The sequence below is a fragment of the Ambystoma mexicanum genome, chromosome 7p (genome assembly GCF_040938575.1).
Source record: "Ambystoma mexicanum isolate Mex_15411 chromosome 7p, UKY_AmexF1_1, whole genome shotgun sequence".
In the NCBI taxonomy this organism is placed as follows: domain Eukaryota; kingdom Metazoa; phylum Chordata; class Amphibia; order Caudata; family Ambystomatidae; genus Ambystoma; species Ambystoma mexicanum.
This window is the reverse complement of record NC_090939.1, coordinates 249,250,107-249,264,446: the sequence shown is the minus strand read 5'-3', so window position 1 is coordinate 249,264,446 and position 14,340 is coordinate 249,250,107. Positions and strand designations below refer to the sequence as shown.

The window sequence follows — 14,340 nt, the reverse complement described above, 5'->3', positions numbered from 1 at the left end:
CAGGACGTTCAGACCAAGGTTTTGGACATGCCCTTCGATGGGAACAACCTTTTTGGCAAGGCAGTTGATGAATCCCTTCAGGCGATCAAAACGGACATGGAGACGGCCCGTGCACTGGGTGTGCTCCAACAGCGACGGCCGTCCTTTCGGAGCTCCGGAGGCAGACAGGGTGCCTCCAAGGGAGCCGGCAGCAGCTCCTCTACTTACCGTCAAGCGGCAAGGTCTTCGTCGCAGGAGGCCTACAGGGGACACGGCAAGTCAGGTGGATCCCGCCGTCGTCGTCAAGGTGGTCAAGGAGGCAGAGCGGTCTACAAGCAAGATTGAACCGACCGTCGGGTCGGGCCCCCGCTGAAGCACCCCGGTGGGAGGCCGGCTGACGAAGTTCGTCGGCGTGTGGAAGTCAATCTCCACCGACCGTTGGGTACTGGACGCCCAGGCCCTGGGGCACGCCCTCGAGTTCCAGAAGAAGTGCCCCCGCATTCCTCCCATGACCAGGAAGGAAAATCATGTCCCTCAACTGCTGTTGGAAGTAAGGGCGATGCTCAGAAAAGGTGCCATCGAGCTCGTCCCGAAGAGGCTTCGGGGCTCCGGAGTTTACTCAAGATACTTCCCCGTGAGGAAGAAGACAGGAGGACGGCGTCCCATCCTGGACCTGCGACGACTAAACAAATACATCAAGGCACAGAAGTTCCGGATGGTCACCCTCCAGCACGTGCTGGGACAGCTGGAGGAGGGCGATTTCCTCTCGTCGTTGGACTTGGAGGATGCTTACTTCCACATCCCTATTTTAAAGAGGCATCGAAAGTTCCTCAGGTTCGTGGTCAAAGGGCGGCACTACCAGTTCAAGGCCCTCCCGTTCGGATTAAAATCGGCGCCCAGGCTGTTCACCAAGTGCCTAGCACCGGTGGCGGTGCGGCTGCGCCTGCAGGGGATCCACGTCTACCCCTACCTGGACGACTGGCTCATACGGGCAAGGACAAGGGAGCTCGCCGTGGAACACACTGCGAAGTCCGTCCAGCTGCTCACGGACCTGGGGTTCTCCAACTTTCCAAAATCCCACCTGGTCCCGTCGCGAGTCGCCCTGTTTCTGGGAGCACAGCTCGACACAGTGGCGCGGCGGGCCTCACCGTCGGAGGAAAGGATAAGGACCATCCTAGGAAAGGTGCAACGTCTACTGGCCACGGACGTGGCCAGAGTGAGGTCTATCAAGTCCCTCCTCGGAATGATGTCCTCCTGTATTTATCTGGTGCCCCATTGCAGACTTCGGATGCGGCCCTTGCAAGAATTCCTCGACGCCCACTGGATCCAGACGACGGGCAGCTTCGAGGACAGGATCTTGCTCGACGAAACGTTCCGTCAGGCGATACGATGGTGGGGTGTCCGCGCTCATCTGACAGCGGGAACAGGCTTCCTAGCCCCGGCCCACCAGGTGACGGTGATGACGGATGCCTCCCTGGAAGGTTGGGGAGTGCACACCAGGGGCCTCCACGAGAGAGGCCTTTGGTGCTCGGAGGAGAAGACTTTCCACATCAACATCTTGGAGCTCCGCGCAGTGTTCTGGGCCCTCGGGTCCTTCCTTCCGTCCCTCAAGGGCAAGGTGGTGAGGATTTTCACCGACAACACAACCACGATGTTTTACATTCGGAAGCAGGGCGCAACCAGATCCCCTGCCCTGTCCAAGGAAGCCCAGGATCTGTGGCATTGGGCCATCACACAAGGGATGTTTCTGGTACCCTTTCATCTGGCAGGGATAAAAAACACCATTGCTGACTCACTCAGCAGGGAGCTGCGCTCGTGCCACGAGTGGGAACTGCGCCAAGATCAAGTGGACCGACTCTTCCGACGATGGGGCGAACCCCAGATCGATCTCTTTGCGATGGCGGCGAACTCAAAGTGCCGGAGGTTCGCCAGCAGGTTTCCTCAACCGAGGAGCATGGGCGATGCTTTCTCGTTCCCCTGGGACGGCCTGTTCCTTTATGCATTCCCGCCGTTGCCGTTGCTACTCCGGCTCGTCAACCAGCTCAAGAGGTCCCGGTGCAGGATGATCCTCGTCGCACCGGCGTGGCCGAGGCAAATCTGGTTCCCGGACCTTCTGGACTTGTCAGCGTCCACACCAGTCAAGCTACCGACGGACGCGGATCTTCTCTCCAGAGAAGGAGGCGCCATTCTTCATCACGAACCAGAGTCGCTGAACTTGCAGGCCTGGCTCCTGCAGCACTAGAGTTTGGAGGATACGACATCCCGGCCAACTGCAGAGAGGTTCTTGCATAGGCCAGGGCATCCTCAACTCTCAAGTGCTACGGACACAAATGGAAGAGGTTCTCTGTCTGGTGCCGGGCACAGAAGATTAACCCTCTGCGGATTACGGCCCCTCAAGTATTGTCATACCTACTGTCTTTGGCCTAGGCTGGCCTATCTCACGCTTCCATCAAGATACATCTGGCTGCCGTCTCACGTTACACCAGAACTACAGGTCGGGCGTCCTTGTGGTCTCATCGTCTGGTGAAGGAATTTATGAAAGGACTGTTCCGATCATTCCCGCCGGTGAAGGCCCCTGCCCCGGCGTGGGTGCTCAACGTGGTACTAACTAGGCTCATGGGGGCCCCATTCGAGCCTATGCATTCAGTGCCGTTGACGTTTCTGTCGTGGAAGACAGCATTCCTCGTGGCCATCACCTCTGCACGACGAGTGGGAGAGATCCAGGCCCTGTCTTGCAAGCCTCCATACTTGACTTTTCACGACACGAGGGTGGTGCTAAGGACGCACCCCTCCTTCATGCCCAAGGTGCCGTCGGACTTCCACCTCAATGAGCCCTTGGTGTTGCCAGTTTTCTTCCCGTCGCCTTTGTCGCCGGCTGAGAGGACTCTGCACTCGCTAGATGTAGCTAGAGCGCTGAAGTTTTACGTGGACCGCACGAAGAATTTCCGGAAGACATCACAGCTGTTTGTGAACTTTGGACCTGTGAATCAAGGGAAGGCTCTCTCGAAGACTTCCATTTCCAGATGGCTCTCCGGCTGCATCATGCACTGTCACCGGTTGGCAAACCGACTGCTGCCCGGCCTTCCGAGAGCACATTCGACCAGAGCGATCGCTGCTACTACGGCGTTCTTGTCTGGTGTGCCCCTGCTCGACATCTGCAGGGCTGCTACGTGGAGGTCGACGCACACCTTCACGAGCTTCTACTGCGTCGACCGGGTTTCCAGGTAGGAGTCCAGAGTCGGCCAGGCAGTGCTGCGCAACCTGTTAGCCTAAGGTGAGCCTGGTGAGGAGGTAAGAGTTGCTTAATGTTGAGTTGTTGTATTGCTTGATATTGAGCCTTGTGCCACCTCCCGTGGTTGTGCATGTGTATACTGCTATGTATTCTTATATTCATGAGAATGTGAATCCATGCCAGACCCCATGCTGGAGAAGGAACAAGTTACTTACCTGTATCTGTTGTTCTCCAGCATGGGTCTGGCATGGATTCACATGCGAACCCTCCCGCCTACCCCTCTGCGGCTCTTCACTTGGTCATACTGCCACTTCACGTGCCACCAAATCTGAGGATGGCTGCCAGGGGTGGGGCTTAGGGAGAGGACAGTCATTGGCTGGGGGCAGTATGACCCAGAGACCAGTGATTGGTTACTACTGAGAAAGACAGATCAGAAACGAAACTGATACTGATTTTTTCTATACCGAGGATTCCCGGCCTGACAACGGGGAATATTCATGAGCATGTGAATCCATGCCAGACCCATGCTGGAGAACAACAGTTACAGGTAAGTAACTTGTTCCTTATACTGTGGTTTCAAGCCTTTAGTTATCAGCAAATCCAAAACACCTAAACTAGCTTTGGTAACACGTTTTATGATCACTGTAGAGTACTCCAAACATTCTTCCGCCCATGTGCAGGAGAATATTAACCCACCCCCCCACCCTTCCGCCTCCCCTTCCAAATGGGACTTAAGCATTGTGAAAGATATTTATGCATTCGGAGACCTGCACCAGTGCTGCCTTTTATTGCTTTGGAACGAAGCACAATAAAGACAGTCTACTGTTTCCACAAAGTAAATTACTTTGTGGTAATTTACTTTGTGGAAATTACTTCAAAAATGATATATAATTGTGAGTTAAGGAGTAAAAGCAGAGGGGTTTGGGGTAGGGGTGGTAGTGAAGGGGAACAGAGGGTTTAGGGGTGTGGGAGAAACCCCATTTAAAAATTTACATAATGTAAAGTAAAAAAATTAGAAGTAATTTCCACAAAATAAATTACAACAAAGTAATTTATTTTGTGGAAATGACATGGAACCATAACAAGTGTCAAACAAGCCAGGGAGGTTACAAAGACCTAGAATATGCACAGGAGGTCTATATCCAGGTCTCTCAGTGAATCCTAAGACTTCTGAAATCAATTATCTCCAAATTATGAGATAGTCCATCTTTTCCATGATGTGCAAATCGAGACAGATTTAGATGACATGATCCCCATCTTAATCCTGTTTAGGGAAGTACTCCTCCCTGATTAACCTTTTCACCCGCTGAGATGAATACTTTTAAGCAGTCCATGCAGAATCTTTTCCTACAAAATACCTTCGTCCACTGCTGCTTCCTTGGACATATGGTCTCACCCGATTGCTTATCTTGCTATGCTTCTTCGCCAGGCTAGGCAAGGTGATTTAGGGCATCAGCCCTCCTTTGCACATCTATGGGTTATGACATTGGGTCTGCTGTTCAGGTGCAGTGACTTTGGTACGTGTTCCAGGTCATTCTTTGGCCACCAGTTGCTGAGTCTGGGTGACTTCGCCAGTGCCTTGGCATATTTGCAAAGCATTTTCGGTAATAAGAATGTAACTTTCACTGCTGGTTTGGGCCAGTCATCTGAAAACATACCCAGAACTGTTTTCACTGTGAAGGCTGTAATACACCCCTAAATATGTCCTCTTCTAACGTTACGGTTTGCAAGTCTGCTGCCGCTCTTGGCCAATCAGCCCCAGTTTCTGCGAAATCCATCAAACAGACTGACATCCTGGAATCACATTTTCTGGACTCTAAGATTGAAGTCCCTTGGATCGACGCTTTAAAGGAGCCGGTTATTGCTGTGTGGGAACAGCCCATGTGCTTCCCATCGATCTGTTAGAAGGTTGCTAGGAAGCACGGCCCACTCCAGGTTGTCCAGTTCTCCAGTCTTATGACTTTCCCCTGAGAGCTTAATGGTTATTTTGCAGCACCTGGTGCAGTCCAAATGACTTCCCGACCCTGCCACCAGATAGGCTGTCAGAGACTTCCTTCTTTGGGCAGGACAGTATTTGCTTATGACTGTTTGAGCCTCTGAGTAGCTAGTCTCTGTAGCATGCTTACATCCCATAAATTGTGGCATGTATTGGAAGAAGCTGTCCAGCGTATGCCTGACAAACATTGCTTTGCTCTTCTCTGCCAAGGCCAATATGAAAAGATGCTCTAAAACAGACCTGGGGGGCAGAGCTCGCACTGCTCCCTGTATCTGCAAGTTCATGGTAACTGGTGCTTTGGTGTTTCGGCTCTTATGTACATGCATGCCTTTCTTTTCTATTGAGGTCCTAAACAAGCGTTTGGATATGGCCCTGAAAAGGAAAGTTTTTTTGGCCGTGAAGATGCAAAATTGACTTGAGTGAGGCAATTTGTCAAACCTTTGTGGTGTCAATGCCAGCTCTGAAACTCCAGCAGTTCTGCTCTGTTTTCTTTTAATCCTACATGAGGGGGAATGTAAACTAAACAAGATAGATTTCATCTTGGTAGGGGTTGGGGATTCTCTCACAGCAAATCAAATACCTACATGCCATTGGGTCCCACCACACCAACGCCTCTTTTATCAAGTGGATTTTGTTTTTGACTCGGTGGTGAAAAGGATTGCTTGCATCAAACATCTTTGGTGACCTTTACCGCGGTCCAGTGGGAGTCCTGCCGATTGTGAGACAGGGGTATTGTACACCTCTCTTGGAGTGCTCTCCTCGGAGTCAGACTTTTCTGTAATCTACTTCTGAGGAAATATATGCATGGTGCTTTTCCGCAAGGGTGCCAATAAACCATTCCCACCCCAAAAATGATGATTGGGCTGTTTCCTGAAGCACTTCATAAGCAGCAAGCAAAACGGCAGTCTCCTCCTTCTTAACAAGTTCCTGAAGAGAGGAGAATCCAAGATGGTGACTCTGGCCCTGCTCTCCAACCCCTCCATCTAGATGAGTGGTCGGTGTACCTGGGCGCCTCAGATGTAGAATTTCACGCCCCATCCACCTGAATCATCAGAGTTCCAGCAATTCATCATAGGGATTGTAACTACCAGCCTACTTTTTTGTCTTAAGGGCCACGTCAGCCCTGTGTGTGTCCACTAAAGTTTTGATGGGGATGGCAGCCCATCTGATGAAGGAGGAGATCTGTGTTTCTGTATCTGGATAACTGTTTGTGAAGGCCAGATCAAATACTAAAAAGGGGCAAGCCTGTCTCCTACTTATAGCTGAGTAGGCCACAAAGAAAACCACCATGGCATTACACTAACCATAAACCACCAGAATGTTCTCCTTGGTCTGTAGACCGTTATAATGTACCCTTGAACTATAAAACTGTGAAAAGTGTTTTCAAAAATATTTGTCAATATAAAATTAGAAAAACATGAATTCATTTTTATTGGTCAACATGCTGCCAATACGTCTGTGTTTATCTTTTATATACATAAATCCATGCAATGGTACTAAGACACTCCGAAAAATAATTCTTGCAGTACCCAGAACTAGTTTGGATTACATTAATCTTTTAAAAGTCTTGTGTAGGTTGTCAGTCAGTGAATAACAGTATTCGGCCGTAATGCCATGAAAGTACATCTTAACACATACAAAATACTAAACAAAACAACAATCTTCCCCAAAATTGTTAATTACAGCGTTATTTCCCTTGTCACCCCCAATTAACCATAATGCCCATGCCTTGAAAACAATCCCTTTGGGACCCCTTGGATGTAGTGCCCCCTGATTGTTTTATGATTTACCCAGTAACATTTTCCACAATGGGACTGGGTTGGCACTAGACAGACCCGAGGGGGGGGTAAGCTAATTCCAAGGGGATTGTCGTGGTTCTGCTGGGCGTATGGGCTGATTTTGATCCCACTGTTTTGCCAGTCCCCAATCCCAGAAATCAATACGCAAAAAGGCAAAAGTACTCTCCCCTTTTTAGTGAATTCTAGTGCAGTTTGAGATGTCCTCTCAAATTATACATGAGCAGCCATGCACTGCTCGAAGCCAATGAATGGTTTTGTTAATAAGTGCAGCCTTAGATTCTAAACATTCAGCGGCCAATTTGGGCACTTGATGCAAATACATGGACCCTGCTTTACGACTCTTTCTCACTGCGCCTTTTGTGCTGACTCAAGTCTACTGGCCCTATGGGGGACATCATTGAAATCGGTATTAAGAGATGGACAACCGGCCCTAACAACCTGGTTATAGTCCCTGCGAACACCACTATAAGCATAGTCTGTCTTCTGGGCTGCCATTGGTTGTGGTGGTTGGGCTGCATTATTCAATGATTTTAAAATGGGGACTATGGGAGCTCAAATTACAAGGGACCTAATGCCCTTTAAAGTTCTGGACAGACGTTATTAACTGGGGCCTGCTGTGTCACTGAATCTTGCTTCTGGCCAACCATACTGGTGCAGTCTGGGTTTTCATGATGAGGATGAACTTGCTGCTCCACCACATCAGCTGACCCATGGTCAACCTCCCGGCTACCTAATGGCACTCCTACAACTTCCCCTCTGCCAAGTACTTCACGGAGGGCAAATAACATCTTAAGGCGGCTAGCTCAGGTAAAACTAGATTTCATTTGCAGCTACTGACCACAGGACTCCCTTTAGCGAGAGGATCAAAGCTGTGCAGAATAGATGCGCCCGATGATATTGATGGGTGGCTGTAACTAGTACTTTGAAAGTGACCAGGCTCAATGCTCATAGCTAGCCCCTCCTTATTTAAATCTGTATCCAAGAGGGGAAGGGATGCCATCAATAGCAGCCCGCTGATGGTCTTCTGCAGCTTTGTTGTCTATATGTCTATATGGACCACGGGCATGACAGGACTATTATAGCCTGAAAATAATGCTGTTAATGTGTTGACAAATTGAATGTTTTGCGCTAAAGTTCCAGCTCCCTTAACCCCGAGAATACTTTCCCCCAATGGCACCCTCTTCCCCTGCAGGCTGTTTATTGGCTCACATGTTTGCTCCTGGCTGGGGGGGGGGGAACTGGGGAGAGGAGAGTCATCTTGGGTGCCAACTCTATTACCCCCACAGCAGGTTTGGGGACAGGACTATCAGAATTATTTGAGTGGCACACCTATTGTTCGTTCCTGACACGTGTGAGCCGTCAAGAGCACCAATTCCTCTTCCCCTGCAATGGATCCATGACAGGGGCATTCATAGTTATCCGTAGTGGTTGCTGGAGCTGTGTTCGCATTCAGGGACTTCGATAATGTTGTTGGTAACCGTGGCCGGGCCGATCCGAGCCCTGGGGGCAGGTCTACTATAAGTGGGCCGGTGTGCTCAGGGCTGACTTGCTTGCCTGAGGGCGGCAGCCCGCTCAGCAGCCAGCTCGCGCCTCACAGCAGATACATTCATTAAAGAAAGTTAACACAAAAGTGTTAACTTTCTTTGATGAACGCATCACGTGGGTGTGCTGGCCTGGCCGTGCTCAACCCCTTAGCCAACTGCTGGACACCATGGCGTGGCAGCGCCAGCAGTGTTTATTTAATTTTTACAAAACCCTGGGAGTGGCCGGGCTGGGCGGGGTGCTTTCTCAGCCCGGCCCGATCCCAGTGAATTCAAGTGGCCGTGGAGGTGTGCATTTGCAACTTAATGTGCAAATTGCTTCTCTTCCTTTGGCGCTGGGGCGGAGGGGGACACGGCGGAGAATATCCACAGCACGCAACACAAGTTGCACAACCCCTGCTAGGGGAGGTTCCGGCCATATGGCAGCCCAAATTCACCAACACGACACCAGGTCCGCGCGGACTGTTTGTGCGCAGGAGACAGCTGCGGCAGGGTGAAAGAAGCTGCCTGGTACTGAAGAAGGCAACAGACACGAGGGGCCGTGCCGGCTACAAAGCAGCAACACCAGGTATGCGTGCCCCTTAGCAGGGGCATCCTAACGCCATTCACCTCCTGCACACCCAACCAACCCCTAGACCGGTGTCGTGTGGGCCGGCACATCCACCCCTGCCCCTCGCCCACTCCCCCCCCCCCCCCTTTCTGACGTGCCGGCCTTCCCTCCTCAGCATTCCGTGTGCAACCGTGTGCAAGAAATAATAGGCGGAGACAAATTGTACGATTGGAAGTGTTAATGCCACAGCAGCTTTATTTTGCATAAAGTCTTGGAGTTATCTTACATACGATCCGTAATTCACCACACCACTGGTTCTTCTACTCCGTGTGAGGTTACCTAGGGTCGAACCTCCCCCCCCCCCCCCCCCGCCGTCGGCGTCGTACGGACGCCTCCGGGGTACCACGGCCGTGTCTATCTTCTCTCTACCCCTTGGTCATCTGTCGTTGATTGCCACTTGCCCCCATCCATTTCGTTTGTTCTCCTCTTGACTTTGGTCCGTTGACCCAAATGCAGCTCTGCCCGCCCCCTCCCCTCTCTGAGTCCCCAACGTCCCCTTCTATCTACCGCAGGCCACCCCTTGGCGCCTTGCGACTGCAAGATTCCTATACAGACACCACCGACAGTGTCCCAATGCAACTCATACTCCCCATACATACACCGGGCCGACACAGCCCTCCGGTGCCGACCCACCACTTTCTCCCTGCCTGAAAAGTCATCGTCCTGCGATGTCCATATGTACTAGTGTCCCATACTACTTTGACTCACTGTCCCACCTTCTTCTCTAGCACAGCCTCAACTCGAGACCCTCATCCCCAATGGCCCGTACCCTGGTCGCCTATTGTCGCCCCCCCCTTGTACCCCCTCTTGGTCCTCTCGCTGCCCTATCTTATGCCCCCCCCCTTGCCCCCATCTCACCCCCTTTCAGTGAAGCCTCCCACTTGTAATTTTGACTATTGACGTTACCTGAGCCCGGGTAGGTAGTCTCTTCTAATTCCTTCCCTCCCCGGCGGGCTTCCCTTGAAGACCTTTGTTGTATTTTTGAGCTTCGTTCTTTTGATCCCCCCCGCCCCTCTCCTTTTGGGTTTGGAATGGTTTCCAAGACCCCTATCTCCCTCCCCTTTTTCCCAGGGCCTCCCCTGAGTCTAGTTCTCCTGGGGCACTGTAAGATCTAATCTGTTGGCTGTGCATTCCCCTATGGGCCTGACAGCGCTTTGCTACAGGGATCGCAATGTAACTCTGCCTGGCGACCTGAAAGGAAACAAAATTCATTAAATCACATTTCTTCATAAAGGGAGGGCGGGTGGGAAATGCTTCTTCTTGGAACACACGTGGCGGGAGCAGGAACCGGGGGAAGTGATCGCTCGTGTGACGGTCCTACCCTTTTGTAGGGTCTCCCCCCCACCCCCCCCCCCAAGCTTCCTGCTCCCACCAACCCTCCCTCCCCCAATCAAGTCCATGTTCCCCAGCCACTTCCGGGGCGGCCCCCTCCCCCTCTGCCCCCCCCCCCCCGTGGTCGAGGGTTGGCCCCTCCTCCCACGCCCCCATGGGACTGCCGGAGGAGGAAAGGAAAGAGGGGGAGTCTCTGGCCCGGCAACCCCCACTAAGGGGCGGCGCCTGCCAGGCCGCGTCCCGCGGCGCATTCGCCCGCCATAGCAATGCTGGTTGTGCAAATTATTCATTTTAAAGCATATTTACTCAGTAACATGGTCAAAACTACTAGCTGTATGAAGTAACTTCTCAAACTGGACCCAAAAAAGTGGGCCACTTAGACCAAAAAAAACAAGCCCACGCTCGTATCCCTCTCTGAAAGGGAAAACAAGCACGCCCCCCTGCACCTCCCCCAGAGCTGGCACTGGTAACAGTCTCCCCCCACCCCGAAACCCCAAGCGCACCGACCGCAAGCCTGCCCACTGCCTGGCTTTCACTCGTCCCAGTGTTTTTAAAAAGACATTTGGCTTATTTAATTTTGAACTATGTATTTTAACTGACTCGTGCACTTCTTGCCTTTGGTGAGAGATCTTGGTTCGTGTGTTATGGCAAAATGTGAGTAATACAATGCAGCAGAGCAGATGTGACCGAAACATACATTTAAAATGGAATTCCACAAAGCAGGAAAGGACCACATTTCTATCCTGTCTGTAGTGAGACTTTGTTACCGCCTGGCAGTATTTTGGATTCCATAAGGCCGGAATTCTGGAACAGCTTTGACAGCCTTACTTTGCCCAAATATTTGTTAGACAGATTTAAAGCAAAACAACCTTTTCCGATTCTAGTGTAGAGAACTGCATCGGTGACAGCTTTCCGAGGTGATGTGCATTCAGCAGGCTGTGCTGAGTGCTATTGGTATATCTGCATCCTGCAGGCATGATTCAGAGCCACACATAGGTGGTTTCTGAAATAACCTTGCAAGGGAACGAACATCCATAAACATCATTTTATCAAAACAAAACATAATGGAAACTTTTGTGTATTTTGATTGAAAACTATGGGCACAGCTTAAACCTAGTATGCAGCCTTCAACCCACAATAAATAATGACTCAGACTAAAGATATGATTCATGCAGAATCTCTCCAATCTCTTCAAATTAAGCTGATTGAGTGGAAAAAATAATGCACTTTTCTTGTCATCTGTCAAACAATGGGTATTTCTCAAGCCATTAGGTTGTGGCCCGCGGGTGTTGCTTCTTTGAATTTTTAACATTGTTTTATGCCGTTGCTAATCGCATTCATAAGGGTTTCAGTCAGTAAAGTATTAAGTCTTGGATTTGAGTGAAATGTTCAAAGGCCTTTTGAAAGATGGGGGTAGTCCTGTGCCTCATTCTGTAAAACACTGGCAATGCCAACAGTTTGGGCTTTTGTGTAGGCATGGCCAAGGCACTTGCCAGGCGCGGTCGTAGTGGTATTAACTGCCCATTCATGGTAGCAGGTGCAAAATGGTGCGAGCGAGTACCTGGGCATATAATAGCAGTGCCTGAGAAATGCCACTTGTGCACAGGTCAGGGCTATTAGCTTTGCCAGTGTTTGTTTTTGACAGGACTTCAGAGCAGGTCACACTGAATGTTTATGGGTTGAGTGGCTGTTGGATGCCCTGGTTAAGACATTTTTTTGCACCAGTAGCGGTTTGCAACTCTAGTTTAGTTACTGACTCTGAGGACGGCTTTGAGGAACGTGCTGGCGGGGGCACTTCGGGTGCAAGGTTTGTTGATGGGGCCTGGTTGGGTTGAGCTTGTGAGTTCCCATGAGCGGGGGCGTTGCTTGGGGGCTGGGGAGGCTGTAGCCCTGGGTCGTCTTTTCGTTATGGTCCTGGATGGAGGCTCAGGGAGCTGTGCGCCCTGTCACAGAACTGTATGCAAAGTTATGTTATTTTATGGGTTGTGTTGTAATGTAACAGACACATGAACCCTCCATAAATAGCATGTTCTGTAAAGCCGTGAATTGACCCGATTCACGGATGATGGTTTGAGGGCCACTATTTTTGGGGCAAGGGGTGGGATACTTTTTTGAGGCGAGGGTTGGGCCATTTTTCGGTTGTCCGGGCCTATTTCCTGCCCAGTCCGACCCTGTCCAGAGATAAAACAAGGACAGATACTGAAGTAAATAGTGGTACAATAGAGGAAGCAAACATTTTTGATGAGACACTGTCCTGCATTAGTAGTTCTTCATGTGTTCTATTAACTCTGCTTTACTGTGTGTCTGGCTTCTTCTAAATCTTTGGCTGCAAAGCCGGCCTGCGTAATTGCAATGTACTCAGATCTGTATTCGTAGACATATGTCTGTATTGTATCTTATTTCTGATATGTAAACTAGTTATTCCCCCATGCATTCTTCAGCTTAACCTTTGCTGTGCTTTCAAACACAATTCAGATCAGCGTTTGTGTTTGCAGTCTTTTTTCATTCTGGCAGCGTTGAGGGTGATTTCATGTACACCGTATGACGTCATATCCTCATTGATAAGCCCGACCATGCCATTATGAACAAATTTAAGTTTATGAATACCCACTGCTAAATCGATTTTATAGATGCAAAATTATAACATTGTATGTATGAATTCCACTGTGTACGGTTGTTAATGTTTTCCAGCATTGGATCTTTCATGGATTCGCATGCTGTGACTATTCCCCATCGTCAGGCTGGGAACCTCGGTCATTTTACTTTAGCGTTTTCCTATGGAAAACTTTGACACTTCAGTGTCCTATCAACATCCTTTTTGGGTGCTTTAGCCACCACCAATAGGATGTAGGGTATAAATAGCCCCGCCCCGCGGCTTCCCTTCAGATTTCAACCATCTCCAAAGGGTTGGGATTACCTCGTGTTCATTGTAATTTCTACACGTGTTGGTGCGATTGGAGAAGATGTCTTCAGGAAAATCGTTGTTCCGGCCCTGTGCGACCTGCGGGCTGCAGAAAGTGTATGAGGGGGACGGACATATAGACTGCCTTTATTGCCTGTACCCCCATCATTCGGCCGAATCTTGTGAGATATGTAAGGGGTTCTCCCAAAAGACACTTAAGGACCGCAATCGGCAGTTGGTGTGCTGGCTGAATCAAGATACCTACCCTTCCTCGTAGGTGGGCTCGGTGCGTAGCTTGGCATCGGAGAGGCCAGCCCAAGCGGCAGATCATCGCCATTCAGCATCAGCTGAGTCTCCGGCTAAAAAGTCCCGGCCTGTCCCAGTGGTTGGTGAGAGTGGGTGCCCCTCTTCAGGTAAACATCTGTCTAAAGGGAAGTCTTCGTCCAAGCATGGCCGGTTGGGCCAGTCACAAGGATCTGGAAGTAAGCCTGAGAAGCGGTCTCAGGTGAAGTCCAAGAAAGACTATTCATCAAGACGCTCCTCTTCAGGGGACCATCACAAGTCCTCCTCCAGTAGAGAGTCCTCAAAGCATCAGTCCAGTGGGACCAAGTAGGCGGGATCGCCTAAAGTATCTGCGCACAGGAAGCAGTTCCTACTAAGTCATCGTCGACTGGAGTCCCTTCATCGACAATCCTGTTGTCAACTTCGATACCGTCGTTGACCGTGATGTCTACGGCTCTGGTGGAAGAAAGAGACCCGTGTGGCAGGCTTCTGCTTTTGACTCTTGTCTACCAGACACTATTCTACAGCAAGAGACTGCATCGGAAGCGGAGGACGGTGGGGGATCCAGTGGCGGATCCGTCAGCCCTGGGTCTGCAGTGTGTTGGTCCGGCGACATCGACGGGTGTGGGGGCTGGTCCGACCAGTTACCCTTTGGTGAACCCACAGG

At 50.6% G+C, this 14,340-nt stretch overlaps 1 protein-coding gene across 4 annotated transcripts in view; it reads left to right on the top strand.

Moving 5' to 3' along the window:
* Positions 1-14,340, top strand: part of ITSN1 (intersectin 1) — a 3,188,156-nt gene that overhangs the window by 2,285,136 nt on the left and 888,680 nt on the right. The window lies entirely within an intron of this gene.